This window comes from Miscanthus floridulus, chromosome 18 (assembly GCF_019320115.1).
Source record: "Miscanthus floridulus cultivar M001 chromosome 18, ASM1932011v1, whole genome shotgun sequence".
In the NCBI taxonomy this organism is placed as follows: Eukaryota; Viridiplantae; Streptophyta; class Magnoliopsida; order Poales; family Poaceae; genus Miscanthus; species Miscanthus floridulus.
In genome coordinates, this window is record NC_089597.1 from 58861483 (window position 1) to 58888095 (window position 26613).

A 26613-nucleotide genomic window follows, 5' to 3' on the forward strand; every position below is an offset into this window, starting at 1 on the left:
CATGCTGAAGGTTCATCACTTGAAGTTGAGCCTGTGCAAGCTGCTGACGTAAGCCCCTTTCGGCATGGTCCTGTGCGTTACTCATGTTGCGGTGCCTATCTCATTCTATCCTTACTGCAGCGACATGGTTCTCTACTGCATCTCACTGGCGTCTAGCTATGGACACCTCAGCACGGGCGGCCTCCAACTGCTCCTGTAGTTCTCCAAGCAATGCTTGATCATTAGCTCTTGCTTCTTGGGCTGCTGCTCTCTGTTGATCCACTTGCTCCATTTGGGCATGGAGAGTGCCCAAAGCTGCATAGGCTTGGTCAGATTCCCATCGAGCTTTACTTGCGGCTTTCTTTTTCTTGCGCACACACTTTTTGAGCTTATGCTGTGCGGCTTCAGCTCTCATGAGCTTGTCCATGCAAGTGGTGTATGATTCCTGCCAGAAATCCCTAGTGTCCTGGCGTGTACAAAACATCTTCATCACCGCAAACATGGCTCTCATGGCGGGACTAGAGCTATTTGCCCGCTCATCCTGATCTTGGATGAATGCATTTTGGTTGCGTTGTTCCCATATTGCTGTGGACGGGTCCACCCAAGGAAACATACCCGCTGCACTGCCGGTAAGTGCATCCCCATGCTGCGGGCAGATTTGACTCAAAACCTTAAAGGCCACAACTTGGGCAGCCTCCCAAGGAGTTTTCCCTTCCGATTCTGCCTTCCACTCCTGCCAGAAGGTTTCTTGTGTGTGGGCTGATATAGTTAGCCGCACCTCATACCATGGTTGCCCCTCCAAGTACTCTTCATTCCAATGATAAAGGGGCAGTTCATGGTACCCTGCAAAGTCCAAAACTCTCCACAGTAGGGTAGGCGTTCCGAAAACCATCAGGAAATTCTCACATCCAGCTAGTGCTGCCATCTGTACCATCAACATGTACAACTTTGTGTGAGATAAGGCAATAATGGATAAGAGTTATACAACCGAGTAAGAAATTTATAAGGGGAGGAACAATGTAATTATTTGAATGATGATTATCATGATGCATGCTCGTTCCATACGTCCTCACAAACTTAGGAAAATAATTCTAACGACATATACGGTGGCATACATACGTTCTCTCATATATAGCGTAACTAGCCAAGCTACATGTTTTGTTGTTAGTGTACCTGCATAAAAGTTTCATTTCAGCCCATCCCATAATTGAATATGCAGAATGTAAATCTAAATACTTCCATATATGTATACCCATACATATACTTCCGTATCAAAGCTACCCGATAGCCATTTATACCCACAATTAAATACACACCACATACACATGCAAGCATGCATACATAGTCGTACCAAAGCTAACTCTCCCCGACCGCACGCTCACATCTTGAGGTCATGCCACTCATCAACTTACCTTGGCGTAGAGGCATTTGATCCATACATTACCATTGAAGTGAATGGCATCCATACAATAGCACACCGTATGAACGACGAAATTTAAAACCCCCAAGTTAGTACTTAAATAGCCACCTAATAGTCCTTAACTTGGGCATAAGGAAAGTGATCACTGGCACACTTTAGATTTCAAATACCTATTTATATAACTATTAGTTGCTAGAAAGGTTTTTGGAAAACAAAAACTTTTGTTTTAAATACACATGTGACAATTAACGTTGAACCCTTCTCTAATGCCAGCTGTCGCAGAACCGACCAATTTATAAGAGTACAAGTACAATGGCAGCCCGCAAGCGGTCGCACTGTCATACTTGAACCCATATAAACTCGGTAGTCCGTCGAGTGCCACAACGGGTCTCGATAAACGATTTACAACAACCAAGATCGTATATGATTCAACATACATGTCACATATTACATAAAGTTCATAGATACATTTCCATCATCAGAGTATGAAACAAAGTTATTACAAACCAAGTTTGATAAATAAAAGTGGAAGCAAATTAAGTTTGAAAGTAGCATTTGCCAACATAGTTTGATACAGTGCCAACATACGATCACAGTCCACAAAAGCATGTAGAGGGATTAATAAAGAAGCCTGCCCAAGGCTTACTCTTCATCCACAGCGGGATAGAAGCAACCCTTGCAATAACCATGATAAACAGTGTCATCTTCAACAATGGGAAATAAGCCCTAATTACGAGAAGGTACTCAGCTAGACTTACCCATCATAAACCAGAAATAAAATGACTCCAAGGATCATGCAAGGCTGTATAAGTGGATATGGCTTAACAACATTTTGCATAAAAAGTGATTAACTCAGTTATACAATTATAATTCTGTTATCAAGTTAATTATGGCTATCCCTCTAAATTAGCAACTATCATGTGCCAAACATGTGGTATATCATTTTAAGATAATACAATAGTAACCATAGCAGGTATTGTAATTCCATGTTCATTTGAACCATCATATTCCATAATACAATTACTACGAGGTTGGAGCTAGCCAAGTTTCTCACTATCGGGGAGAGACGGCGATTCGAATCGATTTCAACCAGCTAGGAATTTATTCCTAACATAAACCCGAGTCTACCAGCCATGGTAGCCGTAGGTCACCTTTGGTACAACTCAAGTACACATTTCGCGGGTTCGCCTAGCGCCGCACAATCAGGGACAACCAAATGCCAAGACGTTCTGGCCCAGCCTGCCCTTGGGCTCAATCTGGCTCCCTGCACATCCTTACTACCATCCAAAGTGCGCACTCTTATAGAGCAGGGCCTGGCCTGAGTTGAGCTACTCGGCTTCGCGGTCGGAACAAGTCATCCAGCCAGCTAAGTGATAGGCATGCGTTCAATCTTGTCAAAAGGTCCAACAATGGTACGGTCCTTAATCGGCACAGACGGAATCACATGAGTCAACCGACCATAGACTCCATCCGGCCTCGATTTACCTTACCCCATGGTTCTTTCCCATGATAGCAAATATAGTCAACCATGCTTCGGTATCCACCTATAACTCACTGGTGACAGGAAATCACCCGACTTTTAACGGCCTAAGCATGGCTAAGCATATACTCGATCCTAGACCTATATAGGGTTAAAGGTACTTTTTTGGACAAGGAATTTATATGCATCAGTGGTTCCAATCCACTCTTATAACCTAATGCATCAATCAAAAGGACTTGAGTAGTATTTTTATAAAATACTAGGAGACTTAGAATGCTCCGAGGCTTGCCTTTCAGAAAGGAAGTGGGGCAGTGATCAAGGAACTCTAGAAGCTCTTCTAGGGTCTGCTCCTCGCCCTCGGGAGCTGTGGCTTAAGGAATCTCCTGCTGGTCCCCTTCCTCTCCTTCGTCGAACTCCAGCAACGTTATCTCCTCCGTCGATCCTAGATGCATGAGTATGACATGACATATTACGAATGCATTCATGTTGACAAGTATAGTATAATGATACATGATGAATGGATTCTTGCAACCAATTCTTAACAACATGGTTTTAAAGTAATAACGAGTGCATCACATTTACTGAGTATGTGCATATCTCTTCTTGATTATTTAATCAACAACTTCAACAATGCATTCATTATACCACAAAACAACAGCTACTTGTTTTACTCATTACCTAAGTTCTATTTATCCAAATGTGGTGACCTTGGACTTTCTAGAAATCTTATAAAATTATCTACAACTTTCCTTTAATACTCTCACTGTGATTCAAGAGTTAAATTGGGCAAACAAATCATTGAATCAAATATGTCCAGAAAGTAAACCTTTTGGACAGCAAACTTGTAACAGCTAGAACTCAAAAACCCTAAGTCCTATAGCTGTGAAAATTTAACACAAGGTAGATTAGTAAGTTATCTACAACTTTGTTATTAACAAGTTTTACAGTAGAGACCATTATCCATATGAAATCACCCACACAATCAAAACTATACATGCAGTCTTGTATTTGAATGATTAAGCGATAATTAGTTATTTGTATACAATCAATGGCTTCTAAGCTTTACCGTTGACATCAACAGTTACTATGCATCATAAGAACCATAGAAAACATTATGCTTAATCACAATCTAATTATTTAATTGCCTTTCTTAATTTAATTAAGTAATTAGGGTATATAATAAACATATACCAAAGTTGCATCATAAATTCTCAAAACTTTACAGTGGCTTACTAGTGTTACCAATAGACTACTGTAAAAGTTTCATTTAATTTTAGCAAGTAAAACATCCTATGCAAAAATGACAAGGCATAAAGGCTTAAAATACATAAATAGAAAACCCTAGTGAAATGTGTCAAGAAATAGATATTATATTTTTATTTGCACCCATATTGTACTAGGACAACCTCCAATAAATTTCATGAATATTGGATTCATAAATAATTTATAAAAAATCATACAATGATCACCTAATTATAAAAGGAAAATCTATAACTAAAAATCTATTCGTGCACTGACCCTCAAATTTTTACCAGAGCTTATACTTGTCCAGAACAGATCACCACATAAATTTCATAATTTTTGGAGCAAAGGAACTCTAGATATAAATTAAACAAGTTTACATACATTTAAAAACACATTTCAAGTTTCATTTTAAATCTTCTAGAAACTCTACTACAAATGCTATTATCATATTTTTCGTAAATACTACACTTCCTAAGGAATACTACAAAATTTGGTTCACCAATTTTGGATCTCTATAGCTCAACTTATAAATTTTCAAAGTTGCACACAAAAATAGGAACAAATGAACTAGGCTACTGCACTACAGTCGCTGACAGGCAGGAGCCGCTGTCAGACGACCCCACTCGTCAGTGAAATAAGAATAGGGCACGGCGCTGCATCGATGTGGTCCGGCCATGGCTCGTCGCCGGTGAACTCACTGGTGGGGACAAGTGAACCTACATGACTACGGAGCAGCGCCATGGCGGCATGGTGGAGGGTGGGTGGAGCATGCTCGTTGCCGGCCATGGCAGCACGGTGGCACTGCTCAGCGGTGCGCCGATCATCACCGGCTATGGCGAAGTCAGGAGAGGCATGCTACAGCATCACAGTGACCGTGCAAACCTATCTAGACGACCTAGGTGGCTTGAGGCACTCCGACGAAGCATGGCCACGGCGCGGTGGCGCGGAGGTCAGAACGCTGTGGCACGGGTCACCGTGTTCCGCGCCGGTGGAACCACCAATGGAGGTAACATCATAACACAAGCTAATACTCATCCTAACCAAGCTCTAACGCCAACAATTGGAAGAAAAGCGCATGCAAGCCAAGCGGTGGCGAGCTTGCCGTGCAGGCGACTATGGCGGCCAAGGTTCCGGTGAGAGGGGAAAAAGGCAATACGCCCTCACTGAAGCACAATTGACGTAGCCAATACGTCAAGGTAGTGGAGGTTGATGTGGTGCAGCTACGGGTGAGATAGATATGGTGGCGGTGTGGTGGAACGCATGCAAGTCGACAGCGAAGGCGAGGCTGTGCTGCTACGAATGGTGAAGGAGGAGGCAGAGAAAGTAAAATGTGAGCATGGGGATGGAGCAGCGGGTGCGGGACGCGATAAAATGCGCTCTGGCCCAACACATCCACGCTAGGCAGGATGCCGGCGATGCGCGGCCTCCACCGGCTCCACACGGTGCGCATGCTCTGGTGACGGTCGGCCACCGAAGGCCCGATTCAGTTCGTTCAGTAGTCGCGATGCAAGCCTGACAACGCGATTACACGGCGATCAAACAGAAAATCCATAGCTCCATCGTGCGAACAACCTAAACATAATTTGTAGACCTATGTACAAGCTCCAATTCTTGTTTAGAACTCATGCCCTAATTCTCAACCAAACTCGAGTTATATCATCTCAAAGTGACGCCTGTCAGCACTGTCAGGGTTTATGACTTAGAAAAGTTTGCTAAGTGTTGAAAACAGGGAATTGATGACTCTTGTGAGCCTAATTCAAGCATGTTAGGAGCTAAACCAGTCTATGACCCAAAAATAAAAGTTGTTCCTCTTGTCAAATACTACAACTTTTCTTTAGGGACCACCTCCATGCAATGTCTCTAGCACATAGTTCAAACTTGGTCAAACATGCTACATTCAAATGATGGTATACACTTAAACTATGTCTTAGTGACCAAACTACCCCTAACCATGAATACCAAAGTTGTTCATAATGATCTTCTAAACATGTTTAAGCTATTTGTAAGGTCACCCACTCATTTCATGCATTGGTCACACATAGAGCTATCCAGGTCCACATGCATAGCATCACTTAAGTACTTGATTAGACAAAATGATCTTCATGAACATTGTTCCACTAGTCATCATAAGTGTAGCTAATATGTTTTAGTGACTCACATCAACCATTTACATGTATTCACTCATGATCATATGCATAGATACAAGGAGACATGAAATAACAAGCATGTTTCATATGTTTCAATCAAATGTTTCAATTGTAAAAGCTTAAATATGAATGCTTGATGCTCATGCTCATGCAATGCAAGTCAATTTATGCAAGGCTAACACCTAGGGTGTTATAGCCCCTCCCCCTTATAAAAATCTTGTCCCGAGATTTGCAAGACCTACCATTCTTGGAAAAAGGCGGGATAAACCTCTTGTAAATAATCCTCTCGTTCCCACGTAGCATCTTGTTCACTGTGATTGTTCCACACCACCTTATAGTACTTAATGATCTTATTCTGCGTTACTCTTTCCATCTCTTCTAACACTCGGATTGGCTTTTCTTCATAGGTCAAATCCAATTGTAGCTTTATGTTGGTGGGTGCAATAGCTTCTTCCGGTACATGAAGACATTTCTTCAACTGGGAAACATGGAAGACATCAAATATTGCACTCATCTCTGGTGGAAGTTGTAACTTATAAGCAACATTTCCTTTCCGTTCCATAATCTTGTATGGTCCTACATATCTAGGCACAAGCTTCTTTTTCACTCCAAATCTCTTCACTCCCTTCATGGGTGATACCTTCAAGTATACATAGTCACCCACTTCAAAAGTCAGTGGTCTTCTTCTTTTATCAGCATAACTCTTTTGTCTTGATTGAGCTGCCTTTATATGCTATTGGATAAAATGCACTTGCTCTTCAACTTCATTTACAAAGTCAATACCAAAGTATCTCCTCTCACCGGGCTCAATCCAATTCAATGGGGTTCTACATTTCCTACCGTACAAGGCTTCAAACAGAGCCATCTTAATGCTTGCTTGATAACTGTTGTTGTAGGAGATCTCAGCTAAAGGTAACCATTTCTCCCATGAACCTTTGGAAGATATAACACAAGCTCTTAGCAAATCTTCTAAGATTTGGTTCACTCGCTCTGTCTGTCCTGAAGTTTGTGGATGGTATGCCAAACTTCTGATCAATTTAGTTCCTAAAGCCTAGTGCAAGTGCTCCCAGAAATGAGCTATGAACTGTGGTCCTCTATCTGAGATTATAGTCCTAGGTACTCCATGTAGTCTCATGATCTGAGAGACATATAGTTCAGTGTATTTCACTACGCGATCTGTTGTGTTCATCGGTATAAAATGTGCTGACTTGGTGAGACGATCTACAATGACCCATATTGAATCGTGCCCTTGTTGTGTCATTAGAAGGCCTGTGATAAAGTCCATACTGATTTCTTCCCATTTCCAACCTTGAATAGGCAATGGCTGAAGTAATCCGGTAGATTTCATATGAACAACTTTTACTCTACTGCAGTTATCGCACCTAGCGACATAGGTCGCGATCTCCTTTTTCATCTTAGTCCACCAAAAACGGGTTTTCAAATCTTGATACATCTTACTACTACCCGGATGGATAGACAATTTGGATGAATGAGCTTCCTCTAGAATTTGATTTCTATGCTCCCGGTCTTTTAGTACCACAAGTTGGTCCTCAAACCATAGTACACCCTTTTCATCTAATCTGAAATGCTTGGTCATGTCTGGTCGTGAAAAATCGTTTCTGGATGCTTACTTGAAACGACCGGATGCTGGGGTTCAGTGCCCGGTCACTTTGAGCTGCTGCATCCGGTCGTCACTTGACCATTGAGATCGGGCGATCAACATTTGAAGAGAGAGGACGTGTGGCATGCATCGCATGACCAAACACTGAGGTCTAGCGTCCGATCAATATGATAGGAGCGTCCGGTCACCCCATGTTGTGCCCTATGAAGGGGTACAACAGCTCTATTTCATGGAGGCTTCTATTTAAGCCCCATGGCCGGCTCAAGCTCACTCTCTTGGCCATTTGCATTGACATAGCAACCTTATGAGCTTAGCCAAAGCCCTCCCACTTATCTCCATCATTGATTCATCATCTTGGTGAGATTGGGAGGGAATCCAAGTGCATTGCTTAAGTGTTTGCATCTAGAGGCACTTGGTGTTTGTGTTTCACTGCGGGATTCGCTTGTTACTCTTGGTGGTTGCTGCCACCTAGATGGCTTGGAGCAATGAGGATCGTCGAGCGGAGGGTGGTGATTGTCTCCGACTCCGATCGTGGTGATTGTGAGGGGTTCTTGACCTTTCCCCGATGGAGAGCCAAAAGGTACTCTAGTGAATTACTCGTGGCTTGTGTGATCCTCATCTTGTGTTGGTTGTGCGGCACCCTATTGAGGGTTTGGCATGTGATGCCAATTAGCTCATGAACCTCCAAGTGAGTGAATCACCACAACGAGGAGTAGCTTGCCGGCAAGCAAGTGAACCTCGGTAAAAAATCATTGTGTTCATCATTTGATTCCGAGGTGATTGGTCTTCATTGGTATTCATTCTTGTGATTGATTGGCTCCTTCTTCGACACGGTGGTATAAACAAATTGCTCACTCTCTTTACATTACCGCAAACTAGTTGTCAAGCTCTTTAGTGTAGCTAGTTGTGAGAGCTTGTTAGTTTGGTTAGTGTGGCTCTTTAGTTAGCTTTTGAGAGCACACTAACTTAGTGTAGTGTCATAGCTATTGTGTGGATAGAAACTATATAAACTAGAATTGTGGTAGGTGGCATGCATTTTTAGTAGGCTAGCGCAACACTTGCTTCGCCTCATAATTGTCTAACTATTTTGTTAAGTGTTGTTGTAGAAATTGTTAATAGGCTATTCACCCCCCCCCTCTAGCCAATAGGACCTTTCATAGTCCCAGGTCCCAGTCTGTGTACTGGAACAATAAGAGCATGTACTGTTGCATCCTATGCTGCTTTAGTAATCCTGGGAACTATTTGGGTTACTTGCCTCTCATGCTTGTGTTCAATCTTAATGCTAATGTTGCTTTGTGATTCTTTGTGGTCTTGATTCCTTCCTCTAACCCTAGTTATGTGAGTTTTGATACAAATACAATGCCCTCTATTCCCATCTTTTGTAACCATGTTAATTGCCTCAGGGAAGACAGAGTTGCTTGTATAGTTTTCTACATAGACCTACAAATGTTACACTCACATCTCTACAGATATAAGATGGCTAATCCTGTTTGCCATTTGTATGAACAAACTTTGCTTATTTTACATAGGTTGTGATTATGGATAGTAGAAGATATAGTAAAATTTTGTTCTGGAATATCAGAGGCATTAATTCATAGGAAAAGTGGGATGCTTTAAGAGATAAAATTATAGAGAGTGCATGTCAAATCATTTGTATTTAGGAAACAAAAAGGGGGAACTTTAACATCTTCTGCATTAAAAAATCTATCCCAGAAATTTCGATCAATTTGCTTTTTCTCCTTCAGTAGGAGCTTTAGGTGGTCTCTTAATAGCATGGAACAACAGTGTTTTTGAGGGCTCTGTAATTCAGACAAATTCCTATTCCATCACCATTAAGATGCGAAACAAATTGGATAACAAAAGTTTTCGTATTACAAACATATATGGCCCATCATAGTCCAATCAGAAGCTAGCTTTTGCCACCTGGCTCATGAACTTTGACATCAGTGAGTTTGATGACTGGCTACTTGCTGGGGATTTCAATCTGATCAGGCAACCTAAAAATTGGAACAAACTAGGAGGTGATCTATTAGAAATGAACTTATTTAATGAAATTATTTCAGACTTGGATTTAGTTCAAATACCTTTCAATGGCAGAAGCTACACTTGGACCAATATGTAATCTGATCCCCTCCTTGTCAAGTTGGATTGGGCTTTTACCTCCTCTGGTTGGACCCTTTCCTATCCTGCTACACATGTACAACCTTTGTCAAGGCCCATTCCAGATCCTTATGTGCTGCACATTGGAAGCTCTATCCCCAAATCAAATATTTTTAGGTTTGAAAATTATTGGGTTGATCTTGTTTACTTTCTAAACACTATGGTTCTTCATTAGAATAATTCTCTAGTATATGCCAGTGCCTCCAAAATTCTTTCTTCAAAGCTCAAACATGTCAGAGCTGGTCTAAGAAAATGGAGCAAGAACCTTTCTAAGCTAAGCAAGCTCATTTATAATTGCAAATGGGTCCTCCTGCTGATGGATGGTCTTGAGGAGCAAAGACAACTCTCAAATCTAGAAAAGGCTTTCAAAGGGCTGGTTAGAGGTCACCTTGCATCCTTATTGGAATCCAAAAGGATCTATTGGAAACAAAGAAACACTATTAGATGGGTAAAACTTGGGGATGAAAATAGTAACTTTTTCACACTATGGCTACTATAGCACATAAGAGAAATTTCATTTTTTCTCTTAGAAAACCTGATGGTACTGTTATCACAGAGCATGAACAAAAAGCAAATTTGCTATGGGAATCCTATAAGCAAAGGTTAGGAATATGTGAATTCTCTAACATACACTATGATCTCAGCTCATTATTGATAGAGCATAATCTTGACCATCTAGACACTAAGTTCAGTCAAACTAAAATTGAAGTTGTCATCAAATCTCTGCCAAACAGCCATGCCCCTGGACCAGATGGTTTTAATGGACTGTTCATTAAAAAGAGTTGGGACATAATCAAAGGTGACTTTCTATGATTTTTCAGAGATTTCTATCATCAGAATACAGACTTAAAGAGTGTGAAGTCCTCCATCATTGCCCTAATATAAAAAAGAGCAATCCTAAAATAATTGATTACAGGCCCATTTCTCTCCTAAATTACACCCTTAAGTGCATCACAAAGTTACTTTCAGCAAGGTTGCAATCTATGATCCTGCAACTAGTACACACTAATCAATATGGATTCATTAAGGGAAGAACAATCCAAGATTGTCTAGCATGGGCATTCCAATTCCTTCATCTCTGTCATCACTCAAAAAAGGAAGTCATAATTCTCAAACTGGACTTTGAGAAAGCTTTCGACAAATTAGAGCATGAGGTTATATTGCAAATTCTTAAATATAAAGGATTCTCTTCAAGATGGATAAATTGGATTCATAACATTTTGAGCTCAGGTACTTCCTCTGTTCTACTGAATGGTATTCCTGGAAAAGGATTTGAATGCAAAAAAGGGGTCAGGTAGGGTGACCCACTATCACCCTAGTTGTTTATATTAGCAGCTGATCTTATACAGTCTGTTGTCAACAAAGCTTGGCAGATGGGCATCCTCAAGCACCCTCTTACTGACACCTTTGGAGGTGACTTCCCAATTGTGCAGTATGCTGATGATACTCTTCTCATCTTGCCTAGAGATGCTAGAACCCTTTTTAACCTCAAATGCTTATTAAGATCATTCTCTGATTCCAGTGGTTTACATGTGAACTTTGGGAAGTCATTCTTAGTGCCCATTAACTTAACAGATGAAAAGGCCATACATTTAGCAAGAACATTTGGTTGCAGCATAGGAACTATGCCCTTCACATATTTGGGTCTACCACTTGGAACAACTAAGCCTACCCTACAAGAATTCACACCTCTTTTGACAAAGATTGAGAAGCAAACACCTATCTTATGATGGAAGGCTCATTTTAGTGAATTCTGTATTTTTAGCTCTCCCTACATTTTACATGTGCAATCTCAAAATTCCACCTCAAGTAATTAAGCAAATTGATATTTATAGAAAGCATTACTTATGGAGCAAGGGTGACATCAACAGAACAGGAACTTGTCTTGCTGCCTGGGAAATAGCCTATAAGCCAAAGAATCAAGGAGGGCTAGATATTATTGACATTAAGAGTTAGAACAGTGCTTTACTCATGAAATTTTTGGACAAATTTTACAACGAGGCAGATATACCCTGAGTCTCCCTGACATGGTCCAAATTCTACTCTAATCTTCAGACACCACCACAGGCTAGGAGTCCAATTAGATCCTTTCGATGGAAAGACATTATGACTCTTTTTGATAAATTCATAGATCTTGCCATCTGTAATCCAAGCAATGGAAGGACTGTCCTTTTCTAGGCTAATAAATGGTCAGATCAAAGTCTCCAAGAGCTCTACCCTCAACTCTTATGTTTACCAAAAAGAAGAAATGTTCCATCAGATTTTTTCTGGATCAAGATGTGAATAGAATTTTTAGCATGCACTTGTCGACACAAGCTACAAATTAGCTAGAAGAAGTGCAAACCCTTATACAACAGAGAACTTGGAATGCAGATACAAAGGACATATGGTGCTATTCTTGGGGATCATACAAATACAGTAGTAAGAAGGCTTATAAAATTTTGATTGGACACACAGAAACCTCTCCACTCTTCAACTAGATGTGGGCCTCCAACAACCTTGGTAAACATAAGTTTTTCTTTTGGCTCCTGCTCAGGGATAGAATCAACACAAGGAATTTATTAAGGACGAAAAACATGGAACTAGAAAACTATAATTGTGTCCTATGTAACTTTGATTGTGAGGAAACTAGCATGCATCTGTTCTTTGAATGCCACTTCAGTACAGCCCATTGGAACACCATCCCCATATGCTAGAACACAAACATGCCACCTTTAGATATGGTTATTGATGCCAAAACATCCTTTGGAAGTCCAAACTTCAGAGAGATCTTTATAACGACATGCTGGATCATTTGGGTAACAAGAAATGCAGTCATCTCTGACAATGGGCAGATCAACCTCAACAATTGGAGAAGATAGTTCAAGGAAGAACTTGACCTTGTTTGCACAAAGGCCAAGCCAAGTAGACAGGCTGCACTAATCAACTAGAAGGAGAATCACACTTAGACTTTGTTTCCATTCTCCTTTGGGCCTTGTGGCCTTGTACATTTACTTTTTCTGTTGCACTTCCTCTTGTGTAACCCATGTATAGAACATTCTTTTATTTAATTGAAAAGCAAAAAAATATCAGGTAGGGGATTCCCCTACTGATTCGGTCAAAAAAAACTTGACTTGAGTAGCCATCAACTCTTCAGCTATCTTCTTGGCCATCTCGGTGGTGTCGGCTTGCATCTTGTCGGTCTCCGACATTGTTTCTTCTCACACAGTGAAGCACTAAAAGAAGACCTTTCTCTGATACCAATTGAAAGGATCTAAACAATGCCTAGAGGGGTGAACAGGAGTATCTAAAAAATTCTGCATAATCTCAAAATCAAATGTCAGTGACAGTTAGAAGTCCTGACAGTTTGGGCCAGAACTTTTGGCAGCTAGAAGTTTCAACGCAAACAGCCGGGAGTTCTGGCACCTACGAGAATTTCACTTCAAGTGCTAAAATGAACTTTGAGTGCAAGATATCTTACAACCCCACTTCCTAGTGGTAAGATGAAGTGTTGGGGCTGCTCCTTTGATGCCAAAAGGTCACCACTCCGTAGATCGAGTCCAAACCCTAATAGGAGAGTTGAGGAGGAAGACAAACCAACAAGAACAAATATGATAGCACAAATCTCAATAACAACAAGCACGCGGGACACAAGGATTTATCCCGAGGTTCGGTAACCCCAGAAAGGAGCTCCAACATCCTCATTGTTGAGGTGACCACAAAGGTCACAGTCTCTTCCACCTCCTTGTCTCTCTCAAAGCAATCACAAAGGTCACTTGAGCTTTCCACTAAGAAATCGAGGGTAATACAAACTTTCCAAGGCTCTTCCATAAGATGGAAGTTCTTGGGCGACACCTAGCTGGCTAGGGTTCTAAGAACCCAAGAGTAATAGACACAAATCCAACCAGCTTGATGAAGAAATCAAGTGCTCAAGCTTGCCAAAGTGATTTTCTCACTCAATCCACTCTCCTTTCACTCAAAACCCTAGGGGAATCGAAGATTGGGGCAAAGGGGAGAGGAGAGGGTGCATTAAATGCTTGGGAGCTGTTTTGGATGAAGGTTGGTGAGCAATAAATGAGTGGGTAATGGTTAAAAGAGAGGAGAGAGCTATTTATACTCATAGTAGAATCCAACTGTTCAGATCTGTGTCAGAAGTTCTGACACAGATCGATGAAACTTTTGGCCCTTCTACAAAACACCGTTCAAGGCGCAGTCAAAGGTGGTCAACACAGCCAGAGCTGAAACTCCCAACAGAATGTCAAAACTTTCGATAGTCAGGACTTCCAGGTTTTGTCAGGACTCTCGACACACAACCGAGCAAAGGGGCTAAGTCCTAGGGCATCAGGACTTCTGGCGGGAGCCGAGACTTCCGGCACCTAGAACTCCCGACTCTCGTCGGGACTTTCGATGGGTGAAGGTGCACAGGCAGGTTGGTGGTTAAGTCAGCAAGCACTAGGACTTTAGGTACCAAATGTTGTGACTTCTAGCAGCCAGAACTCTCGGCTCATGCCAGGTCTTCCTACTACCAAAAGTCCACAAACTATGTCTAAGTGTTCGTGAGGTGATTTTGTGTCTCTCTTTTGATTTTATTTTTATGCTTGAGCACTATATCTTCCTCAGACCACCAAAACTTACATCCCTCTTCATAGTATGGCATACCTAAACCCAAACCAAAATATAAAAGCTTTAGGGAGCGCTTTGGGTTCGTCCACTTTTTGCACTTGAAGAATTGAGGGATACCATTTCATCTTAGATCAACTCTTTAAAACTTTCAAGGGACTAAAGCTACAATATATCTCATTAAAATCTCATTAGTCCCTAATTTGGATGTCATCAATACACCAAAACCCACATAGGGGGCAAATGCACTTTCAGTGGATGAACTCCCCTCCCTGCTCTAGAGCCTGTGGACGAGCGTGAACCGTTCGATGGGGTACACCCCCTTCTTCCTCATCTACGGGGTAGAGGCGGTCCTCCCGACCAACCTTGACTTCGATGCTCATGTCCACTTCTACGACGAGTAACAGGCCGAGGAACAAAGCTAGGTGGATGTCGACATGCTCGAGGAGGTGTGGAATATTGTCGTGGTGCGATCCGCCAGCTACCCACAGGGGCTTCGCCGCTATCACACCAGACAGGTATGCGAGCGTTCCTTTGTTGTAGGTGATCTTGTCCTTTGGAGAGCCACCCCATCCAAGAAGGGCCACAAGCTATCTCTGCACTGGGAAGGCCCCTTCCACATATCACAGGTGATTCGCCCGGGTGCCTACAAGATCAACACCATGCCAGGGCACAAGTACGACAACAGATGGAACATCAAACAACTACATTGCTTTTATCCATAACTCGTTCCTTCCTATTTCTTGTTAATCATACCTCTAACCCCCTGGCAGGAGCCCGCCCCTCAGTGGGGCAGAAGCGACGTCCCCCCAAAAAGGGGGCGCCGCTCAGGGTTCGAGGCTAGCTCCCCCGAGCTTCAAGGTCACCCTAGGAAGGATACTAAAGGGTGAGGGACGCTTGGGAGATGAGCCCACGTGGCTATAGCTAGGACGCTCAGAAGCGTCTCGGCCGTTTAGACGAGTGATGTCTGAGTATCGGCCTCGAGCCACTCATGGTGACCCAATGAGGGAGGCAGCGAGCCCCTGAGCACCGATAGACGGGCTCGGGAACTATATGAGTGGCTTGGTCGAGAAGCCAAGAATCTCCCCCTAAGGGACAAGACCAAGGCATGAAACGACCATAAACTTGGGCTTTTCATGGACTTACCTGCTAGTAGCACAGGTGTGGCAATCTTCACCAATGAGGCTATTATCGTGGCAACCCAGCCTACTGAGGGAACATTAGCCCTGAGTTGATGGCTCGATTGAGCCTGTAAAGACTTCGAGGCCCCAATGGTCTCGGGGACTACACCGGGTCCCTAGATGGAGCAGCCCAACCTTTAGATCAATGGGCGCTTGGGTGGCACATCCCCCAAAAACCAACCAACTCCCTGGAGTTGGGTCGGGAGCCACTAAGGAGTAGGCCCAACATGGGCCTCCATCCAAGCCTTGGCGTGCTGCCATCTCCCTGACCTATGGCCACGGAGGGTCAGCCCCAAATGGCTAGCTCGAGAAGATCAGGACCTATTATTGTAGCCCCCAGAAGGGCGTGGTGCCTTAGATGATCAGATGGCCCTAAGCCAGAGCCCAACGCTCTTGATCACCTAGCCCACAGTAGGCTCCGATCAAAAAAAAGGCGCCCCTAGGCTTATAGTTGGCAACTCCTAGACGAGTTTGCCAAGCTCTCGCTTGAGTTCAATACCCATGCGACATAGGCTCATGAAGGGGTCAATACGATCTTTGCTCATCCCCAATAGCCAAGCAATGCCCATCGCTTTGGAGAAGAAGGCCCCAAGCAGGGCATAGTGCTCTCGCTAGTGGAAGATGTCCTCCCCAAGGAGGGTTTGGTCACCAGATGACTGAATTTAGCCCTTCATTGCCATCATGCTAGGTAAGGCCATGAAGGGCTTGGGGCTCCTGATGAGATCCTAACATATAGGTATGTTAAGCCTTGGGTACTATGGTTCTCGAATAAAGAAGATCCCCGACCGACCCCTTTAGGATCGCCCGAGGGCTCAGGGGCTATGCCCATCAGGCACGCTCGTGCAACCCCTATAACAAAGAGATCCGGCCAATCCTGACTCGACCGTACCTTTTGCCTAGGGCTCAGGGCTTCCCTAAGCCTTGGGCTCCCAATCTATGGCAAAACCAAGCCAGGTCCTTGGCCCCTACCTAGCTCACAATGATAGCCAAGGCCCAGGCACAAGAAAACATGCCTCGAGCTACCGATGCTTGGGGGCTCCTTGACGCCGCTCCCTAGGCATGGCCCTACCAAATGTTCCTCCGATAGGGTCACGTCTGGGGCATGACACAAGAAGACAAAGCTTCCCATGGCCTCTGAGGGCTCACGGGCTTCTGGGCCCGTGCGTCAGCCCCTGGTGCCAGCCTCCTCCGCCATCGAGAAGACTCCAGAAGGTCTCACCTGGGGGAGGCCAGTCCAAGCAGACATCGCCTGACACGTAGAGTGTCAGAACATAGTGGCTAGACGTTGCCCAAGGCTTCTTTGACTCCAAGGCATCACGATGGTCCACGACGCACCGTGGCAAGACCCTCCTACACTCCAGCGCATGTAGACCATAGACTAAACCCCCAAACCACCATGTATCTGACCTATCTCGTTATATAAGGGATAAGGTCAGACCTAGAGGGGGGAGGATCCCATTTTGATCACCAGACACTCCATTCCATTGGCCTTCGCCCTACATAGAGGGCAAGGAAACACGGAGAGGGGCACTAAGAGCCTCTCCTCCATCGCATCCCATCATCTTCCTCCTCTTCGACAAGGGGGAAGGCACCACCGGTGGCAAGGCAACCTTAGGATTAGCACCGAGCTAACCCCCCTACCAAATCTTCTTCCTTTACACTCTATTATAACCCCTCGATTTTGGGTGCTCTTGAGAATAAGGATCATCAGCTACTGGATGTAGGGACCGAATTGGCCCAAACCAGGATAAACCATTGCGTCTCCTCTATGTCATTCTTGTGTTCATGAGTCCACCCGAGCCACCAGAGACCCATACTCTAACACCGACTTGAACAACATGCTTGCCGTGGTTTTGACCCTACGACACTGCCATCTCGCCATGGCGAGGAACCAGCGCTGGATGGACTGAAGGGATCGTCCAGCCGTGCCAGTTCTCCATGGTGGAGAGGTCTAGTATGCTGCCTCGTGTGAAGTTATGTTAATCATCTATAGTTCAAACTAGGATGTCTAGGTAATAGCTAGATGCCTTTGAGTAGTGGGATGGCACTGCTCTCTTCTTATGGTTAGATGTCACTGTGCATTTGTACAAACATTTTGATTCGCAAAGTAACATTTACCAGTATCTTCATGCGCACTTGATGGTCTGGGCATTGTCCATCTGACTAGGCCGGACACTTCTCACTTTTGCCAACCGCGCAAGGATACCTTTGTGCCTCGATTTGGCGAACAAAAAATGTATCAGTAGTGGTAGTAGTCATGAGTGGCTTTGATCTATGGTGAACCCAACTCATGTCTTCGATAAAATTTGTTGAAGTTGCAAGAACCATGTAGCGAGGAGTTCATCTGAATAAGTGTTGCCTCAATCTAATGCACAACGGAGGAGGCATAGCTATTGTATTTTTTTACTACACACGCCCAGAAGTCCGCCGCTGTTCATTTGATCTCTCATCAGATAATATAAAGTGTAGCCATCTCTAGCTAGCTGCGTGTATGCCTCTGCAAAAACAAACAAGAGAAAATACTTACGAAAGCAACTCCTCTTCACTCTTTTATCTGTCCCTCGACTGTTGTGACTATGTTTTTAGAGTGAAATAACTATAGAGGCTTTCCTCCTGCATTCAATTCAATATTGGTAACCGCACAAGGGGTTGCTTTGTGCCTCAGTTTAGTAAACCAGACATGTATCAGTATACATACTTGGCATGCTGGTCGAACTGATTAATGATCTCGCCATTATGGTTGAAGCATGCTATGTGAAAGGAATGTTTTATGTCAATGACTTATGCAGTGTATATGAACCTATAACAAGTACTAGTTGCAGTTGAATGGGGAATAGTCATGTACACAACAGATAGTAAGCATAGTGCAACTTTAGAATACATGTTTTCCCAAAGATTATACATGAAATCTCCTACAAGTCATCGTCACCTCTAGACATGTGATCTCTGCCACCACAGTTACTATCGTCACTACAATACTGGTTTCTAGTATCATCTTCATCCTCATCTTCATCCTTGCTACCATCAAGTATGCTAACTGCTTCCCTCTTATCTCTTAGAAGGTCTTCTAAATTGGCTTCAATGGTAGTGCCTTCTCCATCATGACTAGTTTCATGCATAACCTGATCACCATCACCCAGTAGGACTTCACGCTCGTTGTTAGAACAGTGATCATCTTGGTGCACTAAAGGCTCTATTTCACTTACGTCATACATATCCCTATGTTCGAACTTCTGCACGACCTGCCAATCTTTGCCCGAGGAGGTGTCCTGCAGATAAAAAATCTTCCTTGCATGTGTCGCGAGAATGAAAGGGTCATCCTTGTACCAGAATGATTTAATGTTGATGGATCTAAAATGTCTGTCATCATCAATGCCTGCAAACTTTGTAGTGCCATCTAGATTGTACCAGTCACAGTGTAGAAGAACCACCGTCCTATGGCTTTGTACACTGGAGTTATACATCAACTGAATAACTTCTCTAAGGACACCATAAAATTCCACTGATTGGCCTTCATGTGTGACATCGGTCATGATACTACTGTTCTATGTATGCAGTGATTTCTCATGGTCAATAGTGCTATACCTAACTCCATTAATACTGCAAGCTGCACAGACCCGGACTCGGGTACCAGACCACATGATAGTGCATAGAAACCTTCACTAACCTCTGTTGGTTTCTCTCTACGCAACACCTCGATCTGCACACAAACATGAAACCACTGTCACCACTAAGTTGTCGTATAAAGTTGTCGTATAATTCTGCCAATGATCAGCTTAACAGAACTAAAATATGCTAATCACATACATGAGACTTAAACCACGCTGGAAACTCTGCTGCTAGCCTACTATCAACATCATAACTTGCCCCTTGTTCCTCTAAAATTTGTTTGTATATTCTGTAACACATATAAGCATTATTATTGGTAACATTTCATACATAATATAGGAAACAAAAAATTAGCATATAAAAAAATCATACTTACTACATGTATGGTCCAACCTCGTCGTAGTTATTAAGCACATACCAAGCTAGCTTATTGATTTCAGCTTTATCCTTGATGTCCTTTACCCTCATATGGCCAATGGGTTTGACACCATGCATGAAAACAAAGGTCTCACTAGGTGCTAGCCCATCATGTGGCATATTGTCATCCCGGTTATATCTTATTTTAACATCATCCATGAACCTCTCCCAAAATGCCAACGTCTCATTTTCTAAGTAAGCCTACACAATTGATCCTTCAGGCCTGGCCCTATTCCTTAATAAATTCTTCAACATGCCCAGTAGCTGTTCTATTGGGTACATCCATTCGTACTATATGGGCCCTCTAAGAAGTTCATCGTCAAGTAGATGGAGAGCCAGCTGCACCATAACATCAAAAAAGGCTAGTGGAAAAATCTTCTCAAGCTTGCATAAGATGAGTGGGATGTCCCGTTTTAGCTTTTCCATGACTTCTTTCCTCAGAGTTCTACTGCACAGTTGCCTAAGAAGTTCCTAAGTTCTAAAACAGCTTCGTATACATCTTTGGGAACAAAACCTCTTAAGCCTATAGGTATGATCTTCTAGAGAAGGACATGGCAAGTATGCATTTTCATCTTGCCAACTACCTTGGTTCCATCTGCACTTATGGATTTTGCTAGGTTGGCTGTATAACTATCTGGAAACTTGACACCTTTAAGGAACTTGCAAAATTCTGCTCTATGTTTTCCGTCATGACATAGTGAGCTTCCAGGAATTTAAGCGAGGTGCCTTGCTACACACCGTGATATTGAGGTCTTATGTTCATATCATGCAAATCTAGCCTAGCATTCATTCTATCCTTTGTCTTGCCCTCCACTTTCAACAATGTCCAAAGAATGTTTTCACATATGTTCTTCTCAATGTGCATGACATGAAGATTGTGTGGTAGCAACTGGTCCTTCCAATATGGTAGCCCCCCCAAGCAAATTTTCAATTATAAATCACTGGCTCTTCTCCACGCTTTCTTTTTCTTTTTCCACCATGCTTACCTGGGCAGACATCTTTCACCTTCTCAAGTTCCTCAAGGGCCTCCTGTAACGTGAACTTTTTTGACGCATCTCTATCCTCAGTTTCTCCATCAAAATCCAAGCTCTTCTTCCATGGGTGATCCCTAGGAAGGTAACAATAGTGTCCAAGGTAGCCTAGCTTCTTTCTTAGGCTCCTTGACAATGGATTTTTGCTGCAATAAATACATGCATAATAACCTTTTATATTTTGGCCTGACAAGGTGCTCAATGCTGGAAAATCGTGTATGTACCAAAGCACGACAGCGCTCAGAGTGAAGCCTTTCTTATTATTAGGATGTAGTACATGAAAAGTGTCGACACCCTTCCATAGGTCTTTCAGTTCTTCTATAAGTGGCTCCAAGAATACATCAAAATCCTTTCCTAGAGAGGTTGGGCCCGGGATTGGTAGAAACATAAAGCAATTCGATGGGTTCACATATTCCTATGGTGGTAGGTTCAGAGGCGTTACAAGAACATGCCACATACTATATGTCGAGCTAAAGTTGCCAAATGGATTGAAACCATCTGTGGCGATGGCAAGCCTCAAGTTCCTTGGATCATCTACAAAAGTTTTGTGCTTTCTATCAAAGTCCTGCCATGCCTCCCCATCTGCTAGATGGCTCATTTCATCGGTATTCTTCTCTCACTTAGTCTCGTGCCATTCGTCGTCCGTTGCTGTTCCTCAAGCAACAAAGATCCTCTACAACTTCAGCATTAGAGGAAAAGGCCTCCAAACCTTATGAGGAACCTACCTGCTACCATCTATATCCTCCCATCTAGACTCTTCGCATTTTGGGCACACTTGCAATTCCTCACGATCACCCCAAAACAACACACAGTTGTTCTTGCACACATGGATACTTTCATAACCTTGTCCCAATTCTTGAATATATTTGCGTGCCTCCTCACATGATTTTGGTATGTTGCTACTAGGGAATGCATCTGACAACAATACCAATAGTGCATCAAAATAGTTGTTGCTAACTCGATAGTGGGACTTGATATAGAGCAACCTGACAAGGAAGGAGAATCTTGAGAATGTAGATCTAGAAGAAACTGATTGCTTCAACTCATCTAACACTCTTTCAAACTTTGGGACTCTTCTAGCCCGCTCTTTAGATGTCAACAGGTTTTGAACTAAATCATCAAAATATGGTAATATGTTATCGTCCCCATCCTCCTGCTCCTCTTCCTCTGCAATCCAACCATCATGATGAGATCCATGCACATCTAATGGCTCTATAATGTTAGTACCTCCACTCTCTTCCCCATGATGAATCCATGTGGTGTATGTGGGTGACATTCTATGTATAAGTAAGTCATCCTTCACCTCCTGCCAAGTTTTAACCACCTAGTGAAGACAATGTGTACACGGGCAAGGGATGTTTTGCTCTGGGTATTTTTGTTTAACCATATCCATAAACTCTTCAACTCCTGCGATGAACATCGGCGAGAATGGTCTCCCATTAGGAATCCAGGATCTATCCATTTGTTGTAGCAAAAGTATGCAAAGTAAATTAGAGTTTCGACCATTGGGTGGACAATGGCAACACTAGCATTAGAACAAAGCATATAGTGTTCGAGAGCACTAATCTGTGCATTTGTTCATATCATACTATGGGATAGTCTGGTTTTCTATTTTTGTGTGACAAAAACATTGATTTTAATTGAAATTCATACAGAATAGCCTTTCTTTATGTGTTCTTTACTTTATCGTGTACAGAAAATGGAGTCCTATAATCACAGAAGAAGGTACTCATACCATTGTTCTACGAACTGGCATGGCTTGGTTGCAAGCCGCCTCTACCATGACACACACCTGATCACGCGGACGCCAATGACGCCACACTCCAACGGGAGAGCCCCGCCATGCCACCAAAATGACGCCTGAGCCACCACAGCAGACCGGGGGTACTCCGCCTCCACCTCTGCCGCCACCACAAGTCCAGCGGGCAAAGATTTGTTTCCACTTGCAGGGGATATATCCAATTTAGGTCAACCTGTAGGGCATCCACACAACAAATAGGATACTATAGTGACTCCAAAGAGATGTTAGCACAGCCAGGCGTCTAGCGCAATGGTAAAGACGCTCCAATCCTTGGTCCAGATCTCGTGTTCGACTCCCAGGTATCAGACCTTTTTTTTGAGAAATTAAACCCCAACAGCCCACATGGTACAAGTGACACGCAAACCACCAGGTCCCATAGGTCAGATGGAGATGGAGAAAGGTCCCACAGGTACACGTGACATGTAAGCCTCGGATCCCATAGGTCGGATGCAGAAGGACCGAGCGGAGACTTTTATGATAAATTACAAGCATCAAGTGACACGCAAGCCGTTGGGTCCCACAGGTCGGATGGAGATGGGCCATCGGGTCCCACAGGTCGGATGGAGATGGAGGACGGTCCCACAGGTACACGTGACACGTAAACCGTTGGGTCCCATAGGTCGAATGCTGAAGGGTCCCGTAGGTACATGTTGCACGGAGATAGGACCAAGCGGAGACTTTTATGACGAATTGCAAGCGTCACAGATGAGTAACTGTAGGTCCCATAGATACATGTCGGATTGAGAAGGGTCCCACAGGTACACGTCGCGTGGAGATATGATTGAGCGGAGACTTTTATGAAGAATTACAAGCATCAAGGATGAGTAACTACGAGTCCCATAGGTACATGTCGGATGGAGAAAGTATCATGTGGAGATCTATGATGAAGCCGTTTGTTACAGATCGAATATTGTTCGTCATAGATATGTAATTAGTTCAATGATGAAGCCCTATTCATCATAGTTTTAAAGGATATCATCACATATGAGTCGCGCGAGTGATCTGTGACGAATCCCTACTCTCTTCTATGGCGTTTTTTGTGACGATGCCTGATTGCATCATAGAAAGGGAGGGTTGCAGGATCGTCACCACTGATCTATGATGAAACAAAAAATATTCGTCATAAAAAATGATCTTCTATGACGATTTTGGATTCGTCATTAAGATTTTCGTCATAGAAGTGGATATTCTAGTAGTGTTTTACATCTCCTCCTACATTACGAGGCATACTGGTGAAAGAAACATGTATTGCGGTCACTGTTCTTCAACCAATGAACTTTTGCATGCTGCCTCCAATAAAGATTCTTTTGTTCTTCTAGTCTTGAGAGCTTGTATTTCAAAATTTGTTCTCTATTCACCCACCCCTGGCTAATCTCCTTCCTCCTACGCTCCTCCAATGCTCGCCTCACCCTTTTAATGTGCTTCTTCAGATCACCGAGCACATTTGTACTCTAGTCTCCTAGCTCCTATGCCACACATCTGATCGCCTCCCCCACCTTTGCCCCGTCCACCTCCATAGCTTTGCGCCAAGCATATTATCTACAATAGGAGCGCATTGCTCTTCCTCCACCCAATCGGCCTCAAAGCGAAAACAGGATTTCGCTCTCCGTCCTAGCCCATGTGACCAAGCTTCTATATCAACAATCACTGGCCGGTGATCGGAGTGCCTCAGCTCCCCATTTAGCACCCGATACAGGCCAAATCGCGTTGTCCAGCACCACACGCCACCGCACGATCCAATCTCTTGCGGATGTAACCATCACCAGTGTGACTATTATTCCGCCAGGTGAATGGATCTCCTTCAAAGCCAAGATCCATCAACTCACAATCCTCCAGCGCTTCCTTGAAACGATCCATGCACCCCCTGTGCCCGTGGGGGCCCTCCATCCTTCTCATATTCCAGCAGGACTTCATTGAAGTCACCAAGACATAGCCATGGTCGCCGTCTCGCTGCATTCAGAGTAAGCAGCGCATGCCATGACAAACACTTCTTCTTCGTGCTCGGCTCTCCATTGAAACCCGTGAGCCTCCAAAGAAAACCATCAGCTTCTGTTATCTCCGAATCAATGTACAAGCGCGATATGTCGCGAACATGTAGATTGATCTCCTTCCAAAAAATCGCCAGACCACCACTTCGCCGGTCACACTTCTTCACAACCATATTTGTCAACCCAAGCCTCCACCCCAAGCCTTTGATCCTTTTCTCGTCCATCTTTGTTTCGAACAAGAAAAGAACGTCAGGGTCCTCCTCCTTCTGAACATTCAGAAGGCCTCGAACTGCCGTGCTGTTCCCCAACCCACGGCAGTTCCAAGCGATGATCCTCATTTCGACCCGCGGAGCTGTTCCGACAGCCCTGCTTCACAAGAAGTGTGCACTTCATCATCTACATTCACCTCAGCTGTCCTAGAATTTTTATTCACCAGTTTCTCATCTTCATCCATCGCCACCACCTCATCTCCAGCCCTCTTCTTCTGTGTCATCTCCCCCTCGGCCACTATTTTCCCCAGCCTTCTTTTGCCCGCGAGGAACCCATTTGAATTTCTTTGGTGTGCGGGTCTTCTCCTCCTCTTTCATCCCCGCAGCTAGGGTCTTCTATGCTTCCTGCTTGGTACTGTTCACTTGCATGGAGCTATTCATGTGCCCAGCCTCCTCAGAAGCACGCACGCCAGCCCCCTCACTCTTCTGTCCTCCAGTCCGAGCCTGCAGGAGCTTTTTCTTTGCCCCCGGCTCCTCCCCACTAGCACCCTGCACCGTCTTCTTGGGTGGACCCATTACTTCCTCCGCTTCTTCCTCCTCTCCCTTGCCATTCTTTCCTTCAATTAGTTTCCCAGTCTCCCTTCGCCATGATGGCGCATCGCTTCTATTCCTACCCCCACTACCACCACTCCTAGAGCTCCCCTTCTGGTTCCAAGGTTCACCCCCACCCGACCTCCACGAGGATGAATTTATATTTTCCATCCACCTCTAGCCATCTCCCCCTGTTCTCCACTTTGGTGGAATATATCGCAACTTCTTACTGAAAGGCGCTTTCTCCCCCGGACCAAGCCTCTTCCGGCACATCCGATCAACATGGCCAATGAGCCCACACACATAGCAGAACTCTGGCAAAATTTCATACGCAATCGGACACCATCGATCATCCTTGTCCGCCCCCATGCTCATCATAATTCCCCTTCGGAGAGTCTTCCTTATGTCCAACCTTATTTTCAGGCGCAGAAATCTTCCAGCCACCGGTCCTTCCCCTTCAGACTCTAGCTCCAGGAACTCCCCTATCTCATCTCCAATCACCTGGGCCACAGCTCCGGTCATCATCCCCATCGGTAGCCGATCTATACGAAGCCAGATCGGGATGGACAGAAATCCACTTCATCAATCGATTTAGACCCATCAAAATCTGCCACCGCCAAGAGCTCCTTCGAAATCATCCACGGGCCCTCATCCAGGGCTTTGTGCTTCCCTATTGCCTCATGGAACATGAAGAGGAACTAGTTGTCCCCCAGATCCTTGTAGTCAATGCCCTTCGCCGGACACCAGATCGAACCCACGGTTTCTTCTATGACCTCTGGCCGCACCCCCTCTCCTACAATAGCTTCCCCACCACCTGGACCGGGAGGTCCCAAACCCAGATCAATCCGGATACTCTTCTTCTCCTGCTCCGAAAGCTGCAGTTTCTTCATCAAGCCCTCCACTCCTTCCATCTCCAAACGACCTTGTTCAACCACAATCCCACCACCTTGAATGCACATCGGGCCAGGACACGACGACGGTGGCGTTTGAGTGGACACTTTGTAGGCTAGCAGAACTAGGGTTTATGTTTTTGTGGACACCGCAGGCAAGAACGTTCCCGCACCCTAATTGGGAACGAGATGACAGGGGTGGGAGATGATCCCATCTAGGAGACCGAGAACCAAGATCTCGGTTA